The sequence below is a fragment of the Ascaphus truei genome, chromosome 16 (assembly GCF_040206685.1).
Source record: "Ascaphus truei isolate aAscTru1 chromosome 16, aAscTru1.hap1, whole genome shotgun sequence".
Lineage (NCBI taxonomy): Eukaryota > Metazoa > Chordata > Amphibia > Anura > Ascaphidae > Ascaphus > Ascaphus truei.
Window position 1 is genome coordinate 45754686 of NC_134498.1, and position 18215 is coordinate 45772900.

At 40.3% G+C, this 18215-nt stretch overlaps 1 long non-coding RNA gene across 1 annotated transcript in view; it reads left to right on the plus strand.

The window, feature by feature from the left end:
• The window catches only part of LOC142467710 (uncharacterized), a 24132-nt gene extending 7339 nt beyond the window's left edge, over window positions 1–16793 (plus strand). The window contains exon 3 of the long non-coding RNA XR_012788489.1: window positions 16157–16793. This is a non-coding gene — a long non-coding RNA (uncharacterized LOC142467710). The remainder of the gene's footprint in view (window positions 1–16156) is intronic.
• The last annotated feature ends 1422 nt before the right edge of the window (window positions 16794–18215 follow it).

An 18215-nucleotide genomic window follows, 5' to 3' on the forward strand; every position in this document is an offset into this window, starting at 1 on the left:
TGAGAGGGGAAAGAAAGATGGTGGAGAGAGGGGGAAGAAAGATGGGGAGAGAGGGGGAAGAAACATGGCGGAGAGGGGGAAGAAAGATAGGGGAGAGAAAGGGAATAAATATGGGGGAGAGAGGGGTATGAAAGATGGGCGAGAGAGGGGTAAGAAAGATGGGGGAGAGAGCGGGGAAGAAATATGGGGAGAGAAGGAGAGAGAGACAGAAAGAGGTGGGAGAGAGAGAAACTTGCGCAAAAATGAGCACACCTGAGCTACCTGGAAAATGTGCTAATTTGGATATGCAAAGTACATTTAAATGATTTAAATGAGCATATTTCCCAGGTATCTCCGATGTGCTCCTTTTAGGGTAGAGGACAAATTGTATTGCAGAGGACCACAAAGAAAACAAGGTTTCCTTACACACAACACCGATTGCACCATGTTTAGCTGCTCATTGGGGCCAATATAGTTCCCCGGAGTGAAATATAGCTAAGAAAAAATCCTGGCAAATCTAGGGCTGCTATTCCCTCCAAGTTCTTCCATTCCCACCTTCTCTGCTCTCTCAAGATCTATTAATCAGTGTATAGTCATTTAAAAATTGTTCATAGTAAGGTTTGTTCCACGCCAGAGGGTTGAAAGTAATGAATAAAGAATGTATGCCACGACTGAGCTATGACTACTACATATGGTTTGAATGTGGGCTACTATTTAAATATAAAATCAATTAATTTAAAACATGTCACTGAGTTTTACTGGTTATTTCCATCTGCACCTGCTGTGTGCTCCTCCCTGCCATTATAATCCCAGCGCTGTAGATACTGTATGTCGGATGCAGATTAGCACAGAGAATATTAGCCATTGCATGGCTTCAGTAGCTGGCTGCCTGCTAGTCTAACCAAAGTTACTGAGTCATTGAATGTTCATAAAGTTTTTAATAACCCAATTGCGAGACTTGCTTTTTTAATGAGGAGCTGTGACCTTTTAATGAATTAAATACTCAGTTATTTTATCTCTCACTTGCATAGTTCTCCATACTTTGCATATAAAGCGAGGGTTTTATTTTTTGGAAACTAAGTACGCGCTGTAGCTACTGACCACGGAAGTAAGAGGTTAGGGGCACACGCTGAATCTATATACCTGCCTCGGGGGCGCAGAGATCACCCCCCCATCGGGGAGACCTATAATGCAGGGCACGTCCTCCTAAAACATGAAGGAACCGGCGCCCCAGAGGTCTTCATACAAGAAAAGAGATTTTAATCCACACAGATCGATGTTTTGGTAGAATTCACTGACCTTTGTCATGCTACTGAACATGGAACATCAAAATGAGAATCTGAAATATAGCACTAGGTAGGATTTGGGAATAGAGATGGGTGAATTGTTTTGGTGGATTTGGATCCACAGAGGATCGGCCGGTTCCTTTGGTCCGTGGATTTCCGTGGATCAATCTGAAAAAGGGCAAGTCGCCTTTTGAGGATTTTTTATTATTATTATCAATACACTCCGTGGATTCTGCAACACGTGGACGGCATTTGTAGAATCCAATCCATGGATTCAGCAATCCGGTGGCGGATTGTTAAAAATCCGTCAACGGATTGCTGAATCCGCGGATTGGATTCTACAAATCCGTCCGTGGGTTGTATCCAGTGGCAGATTTTGATGAATCCGCGCGGATTAAAACCAGACCAAATCCATCTGCAGATTTTACACCGCGACATGGATTTGGGGGTAACATCAGAGAAAATCCGGGAAACTCATTTGGGCGCATTCGCCCATTTCTAATCGGGACACCATCCGCGAAATATTTGTCCTTTTGTGGTATGGAGGATGTATCACAAAAACACGATAGAACATCATCTGCGCTATCACACTATTCTTTTTCTTTTTTAAACATTTTCAAACTCATTAAAGAAAGAATTGACAGTTATTAATTCATTTTAATGCTCATGACGAAGATGTTATTTTGATTCCCATTGCTTTGAGAAAGTGCCGTTAGTTTGTATTAAATTGAATACAAACAGAAATGAACGGCTATACTGTATAATGTGGCTGCCAAATCAAAAGAATTGGAAAACTATACAAAATCACAGAAGAAAAATAATAAAAAACCTACAGTATAATCCGGAATTCCCTTTGTAGAAAAAAAAAATAACAAACTGCCTATATGGAAGTTCATCTTTCTATCACAGATGGTAAAAATACTTGCAATAAGAAAACTTGAGGTGAAGGGTAAATCTTTGAAAAGCTTTTAGTATATATAATAAAGTTCTCAGTAACCCAAACAATATTTTATCTTACAAGCCTTTGCAGAATAGAAGTAGATCACATTAACTGCATTACCCCGGTCTACATTCCTACTTACCTCCACAAAGAAACACATACGGTTAGTTTGGTGCGACCTATCCTTCATAAATCCATGCTGACTATTACTAATAATTTAGTTATCAATTAGGTATCCCTGAATACTGCAAATAGCTTCCCCACTGTTGATGTCAGGGTATGTGTGTGTGTGCGTGTGTGTGTGCGCGTGCGCGTGTGCGTTCAGAGAGAGAACCTTATTGTTTCATGGAGTCCCAAGAAACGTATATACAGTAAAGCACCTCCACAAACACTCCTTTATATGTGGAGAGAAACATGTGCCAAAACTGAACACACCTGAGACCCCTGGGAAAAATGCTAATTGGAATATGCAGAGTATATTCAAATGACCCAAGATAGCATTTACTCTCTCTCCCCTCTCCGAGCTTTTTCTCAGAGTACTTTATAATCTGGTGAAATGTAAAGTGCAAGGGAAAGTTTCTCATTCCTCTTTGACTTTGTCAATTTCGGCATGACTTTTACGGGTAAAAGTTTACATAGAATATTCTTGAATTTTCTAACTTAAAAAATATATATATATCCCATTGAACTGTAGGCAACGTGAACTGTGGCACGTTCACAAATCTCTAATGTTGAACAAAAATGTATCAGTTAAAAAAACCTGTTATTTGCTATCTAAAGAGGCAAAAATACCTGTGTGGACCATGGTAACAAACTTCCGATATATCAAAAGAATACAATGAGTAGGAAATGTGCTGATCATCTTAGCAATGTCCCCTCATTCAATTGGCTTCATGGCAATTATGGCATTTCCCCCCCTTAACAGTGTTGGGAAATCAGAGCTGAAACATGGGCGATTTGCACCTTTTTGGTGGTGGCGGGTGGGGGGGGATGGGCGATCCTCAGTTCAGGTAGTTGAGAAACAGAATCAATTTAACAACAAAAAACAGAGGTCAGGTGGGAATTGCTATTTAACTCATTTGTTTTGCCAGAAGTGACTGCCATACATGGAAGAGCCGTACAGGTTATAATGGCTAATTTTATTACCGAAAATAATAATAATAATAATAATGCCGTCCTAGCCACTTAATCAAACTGCTGATAACCTTGCAGGAAAAAAAAAACAGAATAATGAATGCTAACCTAACGTTACATGCAAACTGAAAATGACTCCAGTGACCTTAAAATTATTAACACTTCCTTTTTAAAATGCAGAATATTTCTGGAGGAAATGTCAATCATATATTGCCTGAATATATTCCAGCAGCTGTGAAATTTGATTAAAATGTAATGCAGCCTCACTCCTTTGCAAAATGAAGAAGCATTTAGATGGTCAACTACCTGTGAAATTGTGCTTTTTCTTGTTAATTGTCCATGATTTCCATCTTTGGGAAATATAGTTTTGTTTTGTGTAATAGCAGATGGGGTGTTTTCAAGTTTATGTTTGAAGCCTGATTTCTTACTATATAATAATAATAATAATAATTTTTCCTTATATAGTTCTGGCATCAGGACAGTCCATGGAATTAATGAGGCACGGTTATGCACAGTTATAAGAAGGGCTAATATTTGCAGTAAAGTCTGTAGCCTTACCACATAGCTAGGCGGGGATTGTGGAGGACTGAATCACTGCTCCGATCATTCACAGGGGAGGACCGTGAGTTACTTCCAGCAAAGTATTTACTCAGCATATTGTGCTGTTGTACATGCCAGTTATCTATATTTAATGTGCATACTCTTAAGGCTATGAGGGTTGAGTGACACGGGTGTCCCCACTATTGCAGGTCATCCGTGATCACCTCCCATTCCCCTTTATCGAGTTCAGTCACACCACATGCGTATGGCCTCACGATCACTCACCCATGTAGAAGATGTCTTGATTCAGTGAAGACTCCTGTTATATTACTTCCAAACAATACTGTGGACTTATTGCTGGCATTCAAAGGAGGTTTATCGATGCACCGGATTTCGGGACTGGTTTTCAGCCCTTGTACTCAATTACCACAAAGCTAGATCCTTTGCCTCATGTAAGGCTGTGGCCAGCAGGGAGCGGGCGCTCGTGCGATGCTCCCCGCTCGGCCGGGCGATTCGTGGCCGGCTAGGTGCGCACACGGGGGGCATGGCCAAGACGTCACAGAGCTGGTCGTCCTCATTGGGCGAACCGCTCACGTAACGCGCGAGCGAGTGGCAAATTCAAATTTGGTTGCTTGGCAAGCAGGTAAGCGCTGCGCATGCTCAGGCGCTTGCTCACGCTGGCCACACACATTGCCACAATGTGTTTCATCGCGGCCAGCGTGAGCGCGCCCGCCCGCCCGCTCATTGCCACCATGGCCGAGGCCTAAGACACAAATATATAGGTAGCACCAGGAGACCATTAAGCATTCAGTTCCTAGAACAAAAACGTAACATCCAACATGGATATGTTCAACACGATCTATCTAAATGTTTTACCGAAATGCACTATAGAGAAATAATGGGTCTCCCTATTAAATGGATTGTATTGGTACAGCAACATAAACATGGAGTCTGAGACGTAGAGAGACATTTTGGATCAATCAGCTGGATACCCTTCAGTCAAATGGTCTAAATTTACAGTCTAGGACATTTGGTTTTGGCTGTTTGACGACGTTTAACCGCTACTCACGTTGCTGCCGGGACATCTCACCGCCAGCCACTTCACGGCCAAGATAATTCCCTAACCTTACTCCTTACCCTAAAAACCTTTAATCTTAACCCCCAATATTAACGCTACCCCTTACTCTAAAACCCCTTACACTAAACCCCTTACCCTAAACCCCTTACCTTAAACCCCTTACCCTAAACCTCTTTCCCTAAACCCCTTACCCTAATCCCTTTACCCTAAAAACCTAACACCTATCCTTAACCCCCTACTCTAACTGCTAAATTAACCCTTAAATTAACTTACTTTGGCGAAGCGGCTGGTGGCTGAGCGTTCAGCGGTGGAGTGGCTGTCGTGGATGGTCCCTATGTGGCCAAACACCGATGGAGGTTTGGTCGTGGTGAGACAACCGGGACCAAATGGCCCATTCTGCAAAATTTCGATCTCGACCTGAAAGCCTTTTTGGATAAATAAACATATCCTTTAGTTTTTTGCTATAAGCTATTTGAGGCCAATAGAACAGGCTTTTTAATTGTATTGTTCAAAGTTAATCTACTTTTAGATGTGTGAGTGTTTATATGTACATATACACAGCTCTAATTTTGTAAATATGGTTATTTTTACGTCGGTTCTTTCTTGTTTTTTCCTATATAAAGTTTTCTTATGCCATTAACTGTATATTATTTATCTATGCACCCCACACTCAACTAACATGAGATCACAACTTAATTCTTGCATTTTTTTTTGCCAAAACACCCCCTCTTCCGGAGATACTTACCTCTGCAGGGAGTGCCGGTAGCCGCACCGCTCAGCTGGCAGGGATCACGTGATGGCCACTTTTCTAAGCTCCGCGCCCTGCAGGCCAAAAAGGAGCCATGACGTCATCAGGTGCAGCTTCCTATTGCACACATGACACGGGAGCTTTAAAAAGCGCAGAGATACCAGCACCCCTTTCAGAGATAAGTATCTCCGGAAGCAAGGGGTCCCCGGACATGAAAATAATGAGGTTCAGCTCTGGAGACGTCCTGCTTCAATCCTATGTTAAGAGGTGAAACTTGTATTTAGGTTTTTCTTTATAATGGTCCTTGTTAAGGGTGCTCTGCACTATGCATGCCTTCTAAGATGTGTTGGTGCATCTCCGATGCTCAATAAACAGAAGGGCTGGAGTCCGATCCCCTTCAAAGAGTTCAGTAGAAGCCTTGAGTTGTGAAATATGTAGGAGGCGTGTAGTTCCTCGTAGAGATCCTTAGCAAGCTTGGTAAAGCATGAGCGTGATGCCAATGCGGCCTGCAGCTCAGATGGTGTGGTCAGCACGGACAGACGAACAGACGAACAGAAGCCAAACGGTTCTTTACAGATAAGTTCAAACTTTTTATACATTTGTGAGTGCATTTTATTACTTTTAAAGGGATGAAATATATTCCTTACAGTCTACACTATGATGGTTTTAGTTTGCACCTCTGTCTTTTAGATCATATGTGTGTGTGTATATATACTGTATATATAAAATGGCTGAATCCGCGGATTGGATGCGGCAAATCCATCCACAGGTTGCGAAATCCGCGGAGTGTATTGGCAATAATAAAAATTTCACAAAACACAAATCGCCCTTTTTGAGAATGATCCACTGAAATCCGACAGGCACCCACTGCCATTTTCACTTCTTCTTTCACTTCTTCACCCTTGTGATGACGCTGTAGACCTGTGTTTGCTTCTGAACCCATTCATTCTTTTTCCTATCTCTCCAGGTAACACCCAATCACATGTTTTCCTCCATAGTCCTTTGAGTTGGAAGCTTCTGAAGTTTCCAAGTTTGACATCCATAGGTGTGCATAGGAAGAATGAACTTTCCTGCTGAGACACAGTGGAAGGTGACTAGGTTGATTCCCTGTTTGACTGTTATGCATGGGAGACCTATGTTTCATGGTTGAGCACAGCACTGAGCAAGTTAAATCTCAGTCTGAGAACAGACTGAATTGATTGGCCTGCTCACCAGGCTCGTTAGAATGTCTTAAAAGTCTAGCGTTCAGTGCTCTAGGTTGCTGTCTTCACCAGAGAGACACACACTGGAGCTCTGGAGGGAGAGACGCCTGCAACAATGTCTATTTATATTACAACTCTTTCTCTTGGGTATCCTGGACTTGAACTGCCCTTGCTAAAAAAAATAGCAACGCCCTTATTAAGGACTTATGTTTTTGTTAACCGTTTATATGCTGAAGATAAGCTCCTTTTTGTTCCACCCTTTTTAATGTGAAATTAAAGTCTATATCCAGACAAACCCACGTGTCATTGTGTTGTCTTGTTTCTTCCAAATGTGATTCACCCTATCTTCAGAATCATTCTCCTATTGATTTAAATAAAAATGTTCCCATCAACTGATACTTACTGGCCAAGGTAGACATCGTTTTAGATTTCTAGTTCTATTCTCTTTATTTTCATCTTTGTAAAGTTGACACACTTGTTGAACATCCCTTTGGTCTTGCTAAGATTCATATGGCGACTCATCTTCTTTGATCCATTGATCAATGTTCCTGTGGACTTGTCTGCAAATCGTGACTCAGTTGTTCACCATTGATTTTGATTCCTTTTTCTTCCTAATTGAATGTCTTAAAAAATGTGTCAAGTGTTGCTGTAAATAGCTTCGCTGACAAGATGTCTGCTATTGCACACCCTTGCTGATCCTTATCTTTCTTGCATCTTCCAGTAATCTAATAGTTGATGAGGAATATATGCTCCTTATAATATCATTTACAATTTACAATGTGCAGTGCTTTATTTAATTTCAGGTAGCCGGTAGCCACTCGGTACTCGCTTGGGTACCACGGATCACGTAATGGCGGCTTTTCAAAGCTACGACGCCCTGCCGGCCAATAGAAAGCTGTGATATCATCGTTGTGGCTTCCTACTGGCCATATAATGCGGGAGCTTTAAAAAGCAGAGAGATACCGGCACCCCTTTCCTCACCCCTTTGCAAAACAAAAATGTATGTATTGGGCTGCTCCTTTAATGCATTTAAATAGTTGAGGTGCTGACAGAATCAAATGCATTTTCCTAAGTGGTGGACCATATTAATTACTTCGAGATATTACTTCTTCTATAACTTTAATATGGTCCACTGTGTTGTATCAATTGTGAATTCCTGCTGCATATGGTCTGTTGCAGCCAAATATTCCGTATCTGTGTAAAAATCTTGGGATATCAAGTAGGCTGATTGATCTGCAGTTCTTCGTTTCTTTGTGTCTTCTTTGTCTCTTTTCTATGGAATTGCTTCACTGTTCTGGAATTTCCTTGTTCTTAAAGCAAGAGCTCTGCAAAGATTTTCTGCACTTCTTCCATAGCTTTCTTCAAGATTGCAGCAGTTGTTCCACCTTCCCCTGGGGCTTTTCCATTCTTCGTGTATTTTGTTGCCTTTGCTACTACTGTAAGAATGCATGGTTCATGAGTCATAGTTTATTCTTGGTCTTCATCTGCTTGATTATGCCCTGTGTTATTTGTGTTCTTGTAAAGCAAGGGTCTCAAACTCGCCTTCAAGGGCCACCTGTGCTGGAGCAGAGATATCAATAAAAGCTGGCCTGTTGGTTGCCATTGAAGGCTCAGTTTGAGACCCCTATTGTAGAGATCCTCAAATCTCATTATAAAGTGTGTTGTCTTGTCTTGTTCATTGTCATGTTAGAGGGCAATGATTTGCTTCTTCCTAATCATGTCACTGTTTCATTTCCTTTAAGCTTTTTTCTTCAATATCACCATGTCATGATTAAATGTTCTTACATCATCAGTTATACACTTGCAGATCATCTTGCCCTGTTCTGTATATTTAGTTTTTGTTCTTCAGTCTTGGGGTTGCCTCATGTATTTATTTCCTCAGCAACAGCTTAATCTCATATGCTATTTTCATAGCCTGTTAGTGTTGGTGATTCTTCAAATGTTATCTACTTTTTCAGCTATAATTTTTTTTTCATTTTTGATGTTGATGATGTTGATTGTTTTCGTCTTCTTTTTAATCAATTTTCTTCATTCTTACTTCGAATTAAGATGTAAATTGGAGCAAATGTATCAGTGATCACTTCTTGTATCCAGGGCCGCCAACAGGGGGGACTGCCGGTACAGGTCCCGGGCCCGATGTCTGCGGGGGGCCCAGCTGGCACTGCAAGTTGTGCCCAAACTCTGGCCAGGTCTGGCTGCCAGTTGCCAGTCATCTCGCCGAAAGGCCATGGCTCTCTCTCAGCTGCAAGCCTCTTCCTTGCTCTGTCCCATGCCCAGCTTTCAACACTGGCGTGCTACGGCCTCTCTGACATCAGCGCACAAGAAGTTTGGTCCAGCTTCCGGCACACGCCAGCATGAGAGGGGGTGTTGGAAGCTCAGCATGGAACAGAGTAAGGAAGAGGTCTGCAGCTGAGGGAGAGGTGGGGCTTGGGCGCCGGGCCTGGCCAGAAATCGGAGAATTCTCATGGGAAAAATTGAGTTTATCAGCGACTGTAGTACTCTGCAGTAATGATAGGCGGCACTAGTGTGTGTCTTTAATCTAAATGCAATGTAATCCATCCCTTATTCCCATTCATTTAATATGATATCCCATTCATTTCAATGGATTACACCCCTTCTTCCGGACACCCCCCCTTCTTCTGGACACTACCATCTACCGGACACACATACTGAATTGCAACGACATAAATAAAACCCACAAATAATTCTGCCGGCTTACTGTAGCCGTGCCGCGTGAACAAAGTGCTCAGGAAGCTTTAATCTCCCACCATGCCGCGGTCACGGGGACAGTAATTCTGGCTGCATCTGTATTTTATATACAGGAATAGTTCATTTTTTTATCCGCAGCTAACTCCTTGCTATAGAACCTGCCATTGGCTATTCATTGTGCACTTAGGTGGGGATTCACTAAGCCACAATGCAGCTGATCATACCCGCAGGCTGGCACTAACTGCCCTTTACTTGAATGCCAGTTAACGCTGGCTCAGGATGCAATTCCATGGATCACGGCTCGGTGAACCCCAGCCTAAATGCTTTTCATACAGTACATGGCTATTTATTGCATCTGATGGGTTGGCTTCATTTTTTATTTTTTTTACACACAAAGCTCAATATAATGAAGTGTCAGAGCAATAACACAGGCTTTGTTCTGTGAAGCTACAGTATCATTAAGGGCTCAAGCAGGATTTCCAAGATCATCACAATAACCAAATGCCCTACAATTTACTGTAAGAGAAAGCCAATAACTTGGTGAGTAAAGAAGATGCTTTTATTGCATCTAAGCTGATGCTTTTAGATCTGCAGAGCATAATGCACTGTATGTTATTTTAGAAAGCAATGTGTCAACGTAGCAAATAATGAATAGTTTAGCCATGATGCAGTTGTCATGAGATCAATGCTATTTATCCACAATCCCAAACTATCAACAGTACATTATCTTCTAAATTAAAAATGTTACCTTCCATCAAAGATTTTCCACCTTGTATTGTGTTTTATTTTGGTGTTCTATAAATGGTTGGTTATGATGTTGTACTATGTTGTGTAGGAATACATTGTTCTTATGCTGTTCAAGGAACAGAAATACGATAACTAAGTAAGGTTAGTTATCCGTGTGCCAAGTCAGAAGAGTGGTGCACACATTCTTTTGATGAGAATGTAATCTAATCAAGACTAAGACTAATCATTTTCACGGGTTATTGATCAAAAAAGTCATTGAATCTGATGATTTTGTGTACTTGAACTCAAAAACACTTCAGGTACTGTATGACTTCAACTGCATCATTGGTGTTGTATGCCCCACCAAATGAAACTATTTCTGCTGCCACTTGTGAGATTATGATTTTCACGAAAGCCCAGGCGATTTATACAGGGATCACAGCACAAGGCATAGTAAGAGGTTTAATACACAGAGGTTTATTCTGGCAAAAGCTAACAGTGAACCACATTACAAGCATAAAAACACAGTTAAACCACACACAAAAAAAACAGTATAAAATAAAATAGTCAGATTTGGAACTTACAGTGTTAACTGGGTCTTCTAACTCACTAGGTGCTGTGCATGACATAAGCCAATTTACGAATAGATGGTCTCCGCGAAACAGGCCTATACGGTGGCTACATAGTCTTCCGAACTCCTCTGTCAGGTATTTCCAGGTAGTTTCCGATCACCGGGACTTCCCATGATCCACTTCTGACTGCCCGGACACCCCCGGAGAGAGCTTTGCATTTGTAGTTCTCCTCCGCTTCAAACCTATAGAGAAACGGCATTCGGTCAATCATAGTGAGGCGGGAAGAACAAACAGATCAGAGGAGGGAACGCGGTAACAGGTCAGACCTGAAGATGGGGACTATCCCCAAAACGCTGCCCCCCTTACTTCTTTTATTTTCTCCCAGCCATTTTTCTCCATCTCCCTTAGTGATTCTATTTTTCTGTTACACCTTTTTTATTTTGCTGTTCACTTTTTTTTGCACAGTTATCCTACTATATGTGCTTACTCACGATACTGTAACACTTTTTTCCAGTGCTGTTTCTCATTTTGACATGCTTCTTCTTGCTATTGAGCTGTAGATAAGTATTTTTGTTTGCTTTGCCTCTCTTTGCAGTATTTTTTGTTTCTCTTTGCAGTATTTTTGTAGACCCATTATTCATTTTTATCTCACAGCTCTGCATATTACCCATTCCCACCCACATGTATACGTGACATGCATTGAGTCAATGTATTCTTTCTTCACTTGATTGTTCTTGCGTCTCTGTTTAGAGTATATTATATATATATAGAGCGCTGGAAACCACAATGGACTTTATTGTAGACTTCTACAATTCATTTACATCTCTCCCTACACATCCTGACTACTAGGGAGGGAAATCTAAAATTCCCTTTAATATGCAGGTAAAGCAGCCAATCTGCTATTCACATTGCTGCTTTAACCCAATGGTTTCCACTTCCCAGCCACATCTGATCTATAATTTATTTCCCTTTAAACATGATCCTCTTTGGCTACAGAACATTCCGACCCAAATGAATACCGACCTTGTACCTCTGGCTCCAGAGTTTCCTTTAAATACAGAGATGCTGTATACATATTATTAACATGTATCCAATTATATGTTCATATTTAGGGTGACCATATTTGTCCGGGCAAAAAACGGGACAAAGGTTCTGCATGCGCATTCACTAGCACCGACTGCGCATGTGCGAGGAGCACTTGCTGGTCGCTTATTCGTGTGTGCGATCGGCCCTTGCCGACCGCTCGTGGGCATGTGCCATCGGAGCTTGCGATCCCACACACGCACGGGTGGCCGTCAAGTGCTGATCACGCATGCACCAATAGAAAACAGGGACAGTGGCCCAAAAAGTCGGGACCGAGGCCTAAAAACCGGAACGTCTGGTCACCCTATTCATATTTTAAGTCAGTTCCTGCTGTTATTGAATAAAAACCAAACAACAGAAGCTAACAATATGATAAAAGAATAAAGCATTCCCAATCTTCTAAAAGTGCACACTGCCTGCGTGTTAGTCTATTGTGGTGTAACATCAATATCATCTTCAGACCCAGATTTGAGCAGTCATAAAACATCAGACCTAAATCAATTTTACCTCTCCTCTTTTCGCTGTTACAAAGTTATTATAAAAGTCCAATCAATCAGCTAAACCCACTCCAAAAAGTCTGTCTTTGTAACTTTATTCAATTATTTCTCATATCATCTGTCAAATATATCGCAAGCATCAATAATGCACAGCCAAAAAATATTACAAATTCATAAGTGTAAAGCGTTTAGTGGCCACGCTGAAACACATACACGTCTTAATACACAATTTGATTGGAAAAGAGTGCAAAAGGAAAAATATATATATGTTTCAATCCATGTTCATAAAAGCAGGAACAATTTTTTTCTCATTTTCAGAGTAAATGTGTGTGGATTCCACTGATTCAAATTTGATTGGAGTAAACATTTATACTTCAGTCTTTTTCCATTCCCACACTTTCAGGGTGATGCAATATACACTGAAGCAGCAGATTGTAGTGTGATCGACCGAAATCCCCATTCTAGTTGGTGAAGGTTTTCCACGAGCGGACGCTTGTTTAAAGGGGGATTACTCTTCAAGCTGTTCTCCCAAGCCACCTGTAGTACAAGAAATCACCAAAAAATAGAAGAGCACACCAAAAAAAAAACATAATGTTTAGTACCTTTAATATAAACAGGTTTAAAATAACAAAAAATATATATTTGTATATCCTTGTTTCAAGCATAACTGAGAAGGCTGGAGTCCTATTCTGGGTACTCCACTGAGCCACGATGTTGCCAGAAAATTCCCCCTCCCTTACTGAATCTTAGCCCGAGCTCTTCTCTGCACTGAACAGTGCAGTGTGGCATCTCCTTTCCTCGGAGCACTTTGGTGGTCAAGATCCTGTGATGGGGGAATCTGGTGGATGATGTCACCAGCGGGGAACCCAAGAATTAGCCACTCCACTATTGGGCTCTGCCTTATGCATTTTTCAAGCTCAACCTGGCTTCTTCAGGGTGGAATAGCTGTGGCAGTTGCAGTTTGGGCTCATTAAAAAGCCACATTAAGCCTAACATTTAGTGAAACAGAATTAGGTGAGCTCAGACCTATCCCTGTAATGGAGTATATCAGTAACATATATAATTCAATACCTTTGAGTATGCAGCTAGGAAAATAATTGTATTTTCAAAATTTAGAGAGATGGCTGGTATTAGCAGCCAGTCTTTATCAAGTTAGGGACTGGCTGCTAAGACCAGCCTCCTCTCTAAATTTTGAAAATAGGTTTCAGCTCAGCACTTAGATAGCACCCAGTACCAATTTGGCACTAAGCCTATAATTATATTTATATGTTTGATTTTTCTCAATACTAGTGAGCGGTATATTTGTGTTTTGGTTCTTTTAGGAAAATATTTGTCCATACATCTGTAGCCCTCTCTTTGGGGATTAAAAAGGGTTAACAGCCTTAACGGGTTAACTGGCTGGACTTACACCAGTATTGCCCTTCGCTGTATGTCTTGTGACCCATGATATAACTATAGGGAATATAGAGGATATATATAGCTCCACCCTAGGTTCTTGAATAAGGCTCTTTAGAGTTATGACTGGGAGGTCCTCACTTTGAGTCCTGTAAATAAGTTTGTGTGTATTAAGATGTGTCCTGTCACCATTTGTTTTTCACTTAGGAAACATGCCCCGATCTAAGTATGTGCCAGTAGTAAGGGACCACAATTGTTTTTGCTATTGATAAGGATGCAGCATGCTCTTGATAGGAGCTCTCGGCATAGTGACTCCAGAGTATGTTTTGATCGGCCGAACTGGAAGATTCCCTGAGCATTCCTGATCTACTGGGTATGGTGGAACTAAGCAATACATAATAGCTGGTTGCTAACCCAGGAGCCTGAAGTGTATGGCTGAGATGCTCATTCAACAAGTGGTGCGGCATTACTAACTCTATGTAAGAGACTGCAAATTTTGCCTCTACTACAGGTAACAAGTTAAGTACCTACCAGCGTAGGAGTGAGAGCTACCACTTAAAACTCTTAAAATGCTAACTTATTTCAGCTCTATGGTACCATCCTGTACACTCAGATCAATTTAAATACTCAATAAATAATCCCACATAAAACACATTTATGCAAAAAGTATATAAAGTGAAAGAAATGTCCATAAAATATATAAAATGTAAAACCCATCCAAAAACAATACAAATGTGTGAAATCAAGATATAAAATCGATGTATATGTAAAATATTAATAAAAATGGATAAACATAGATTATGTAAAAAGATAGATACAAATATTGTGGGGGACTCACTAAAGACTCTTGGAGAGGACAATAAATAGTTGATCAGGATATATTCTTTATCTTGTAAGCATCCTGATTAGAACAATAACGATACTCCTCTTTTGTAATACAAGAACAAGAAGATATAGGGTGTGATAGGGACCTGGGGGACTTTGAAACTAGTTTCTAAATGTAAACATAGTGGTCGGCATAAACAATCAACCTTTTTTCCAATACACTCTAAAGTGACGCATATTGAAACCTATTTTCAGGTAGTCATAAACGAGTTTCAAAGATTTGGGGCGAAAAGACCGACACTATGAAAGAATTTATCATTTATTCGGTCGGGCCGTTACAAACATACTCCGGAGATACTATGCCATGAGCTCCTATAAAGAGCATGCTGAATCCTTATCAATAGCGAGAACAATCGTGCTCTCTTAATACTGTACACTTGGCTATACACACAAACCTATTTACAGGACTCACAGTGAGGACCAGACCAGTTCTTCTCCACTCGAAACCTAGAGGATAAAAACTCCACTTCCATTTAATAATATAGTTCCCCTCAGACTTTAGGCGTTTTAACGATGTGGGCATATATTTGGCCCAGAATAATCAGAAAATGCCTTATTCATTGTCCATCATTGGTAACATTGAAGTCATGAATGTCAGTAGATTGTTGATGACCTTTGATGAATCCAAAGGTAGGAAGAGAGGAATATATAAATCTACCAACGAGAACAAGAAGTGATGCATACTACTCTATTAACCTTTTACTCTGTTCAGAAAAATACCAAAGTATCACTCTATTATCTACATGGCAAGTCATATTAAAAGCAAACTCAATTATTGTAAGTAATACACCTAGGAAAAAGAACCCAGCTGATAGCACTCTATAACTCAGAGTAGGTAAATTGTAGTTGTTAAAAATTATTTTTATTAATATTGTTTAAAATAAATGGGTGTACAAAAAATGAGACAAAAATGACCGCATACCCCAGTCAAGTCCTGCTATCTCCGGGGTATAGTTATCTGTTAGATGCTGATGTTAGCTTGTGTGTATAGGTGTACTGGCACTCTTGTCAATTATTGTAAGTCCTTAGATCCCATAGGTACCGTCAATGTTATTTTATTCATAACTTTTAATATCCAAGTTTTTTTTTTTTTTAATTCTATTAATGACATGTATACAACAACAAAAGGCCTCAATGCTACATCCAAATGACAAAGTATATAGTTAAATATCTCTGTTTGTATTCTCATGAGTAAGGGTAATTTAGTTCAATTCTTTGGCTAAAGCGTTGTAAGCCTGCAGCCACGTCACGGCATGACCCCTCTGCAGATCCTAACACTAACGGTGAAAATTGTCGCTGCATAAATAAGCATGTAAAAATGAAAAAATTCTAACTTTTTTTTTTTGTCATTTTTTTTTTATCATTTCTGGATGGATCCCCAGTAAATATATGAGATATGTCACTACCCCCTCCAGAAATTGGAATATGATGGAAAAGAACGGATTTGTCATCACACGGAACATAAAGAGATGGCTGAGGATGTCAGCAGGAACTTGATTAGTCGGCAACTGAAACTTGCTCAATTTGTATGCTTATGAGAGATACTGTCAGAGTTCTGGAAGATTAAAGACAGATTCCCCTTTGGAGTGCACAGGGAAAATAATGTACACATCAATGTACCATCAATTCTGCCAGACTCATATTCTTCAAAGAGAATAATCTAATTCAGAACTGCATGAAGTGCCTTCTGCCTAAAGAGAGACACCTACCCGCAGCCTGTGCTTTACAACCTAGGGGACCTGTTGCAATATCGCACAATAAAGTGTCTTCCTGTAAATATGTGTTCTGCTCCTTTTTAGATAGGAAAACAAGGATGCCATTAATGCAAGAAGAACAGCAATTCTTTTTCATGTGACAGAAAGAAGAAGGTCCTGCGCTGTATTTTTTATTTTTTTTTGTCATATGAGTTAGACTAACTTTAAAACCTTTTGAGCTGGAACACCTGCGATAAATCATAGGCCACTAAGAAACATCCTTCAACTGGACAGCAACAGAGTACAACCGTAGGTTTAAGGCCCGTTAGCACATAGCATTAAAGCTGAAGTCCAAGCGGCTGGTTTTTTTTTTGAAAAAATTTTAAAAATACATTTTGGCCCATTAAATAAGTGCATCAATAAAATCGACTCAATGATAAGTGATTAGCTAAATTGCTGATCGATCCATTCTCCTGTGATCGATCGGCGAAGATTCGGCTCGGGGGTTCACTAAATGGCTGCATAGGAGTATTCTGCAGTCAGTGGAATGCATTTGCATATTAATCTGACAAAGTTCTGTGGGGAAGATCATGTGGCCAGGCAGTCACTATATACAATTGGTGCACTACTAGAGAGAGGGCAGGGCTCAAAAAGGGGTGTGCCAGAGCCTGTTTTAGAAGGAAGGGGATGTGACTTTGTAAATGGTTGATATAGAAACAAAAAAGGCTTCTTAAATTATAATACATTAAAAGTGTCCTTCAGAGTTGTTTTGAAAAAGAATGCTACAAGTATTTTCTCATAGTACAGAATTGATTTATTAAAAAAAACACATATGTAGGATATTGCTAAGTCTGCAGATTTAAGGCGCATATATTATATATTACATGATATATTACAGTATATGCCATAAGACATTTTTACAGCCCATTCAAGTTAATAGGCGGTGCTATCCGAAAAGCCTCTTTCCAGTGCCAAAATATAATTGGGTTGTAAGGGATCTTCAGGTATCAGAAGCGATGTTAAGGAATAGTACTGCTTAGTAAATATGTTCCGGTATGTCTTAACGAAATGAAGAAAATCAGGGCTCCACGGATTTGCTCAATGAACTAATTTATTGCCAATAGAAATGGCATTTCTGCTTTTGAGAAAGGCCTGTGTGGCCGAAACGTCAAGTCTATTGGCAATAAATTAGTTCATTGAGCAAATCCGTGGAGCCCTGATTTTCTTCATTTCGTTAACACTGGATTGACACAGAGAATCCTGAACCAGGAGCACCGGTAGTTATATCCCCCTTTGATTTTTTATTAGTGTGCAGCATTTATTATCTTTCTACCCGGTATGTCTTAAGCCTGTTACTGTAAATAAAGTAATGCAGCACTGTTGTATAATTCAGTGCATATGTAGTGCAGGTAAAACTTGCACAATGAAAGTTCAATGAAAGATATTTTTGGAAGCCGCATGCTTATTATATACGGGTCACTTAAAGATTTCAGCAGAATCTCAGTTTGACCACAGCACAAATCTGGAGCTATTTGTAGCTGAAAGCAGCTAAGTGCTGTGACTATCTTTAAACGACCCACAAATACGCAGCTGAATGTGGAGTTTCATTAATATTTTAAAGGGGTAATCATCAACAAACTGGCATTTCGGTGGAAGCAGATTTCTAATGTAATATGGGGGTTTTAACCGCTGCCTAAACAGGACAAATTGATTGCATTAATTTGCCTGCAGTTCTAAGTGCAAAGAG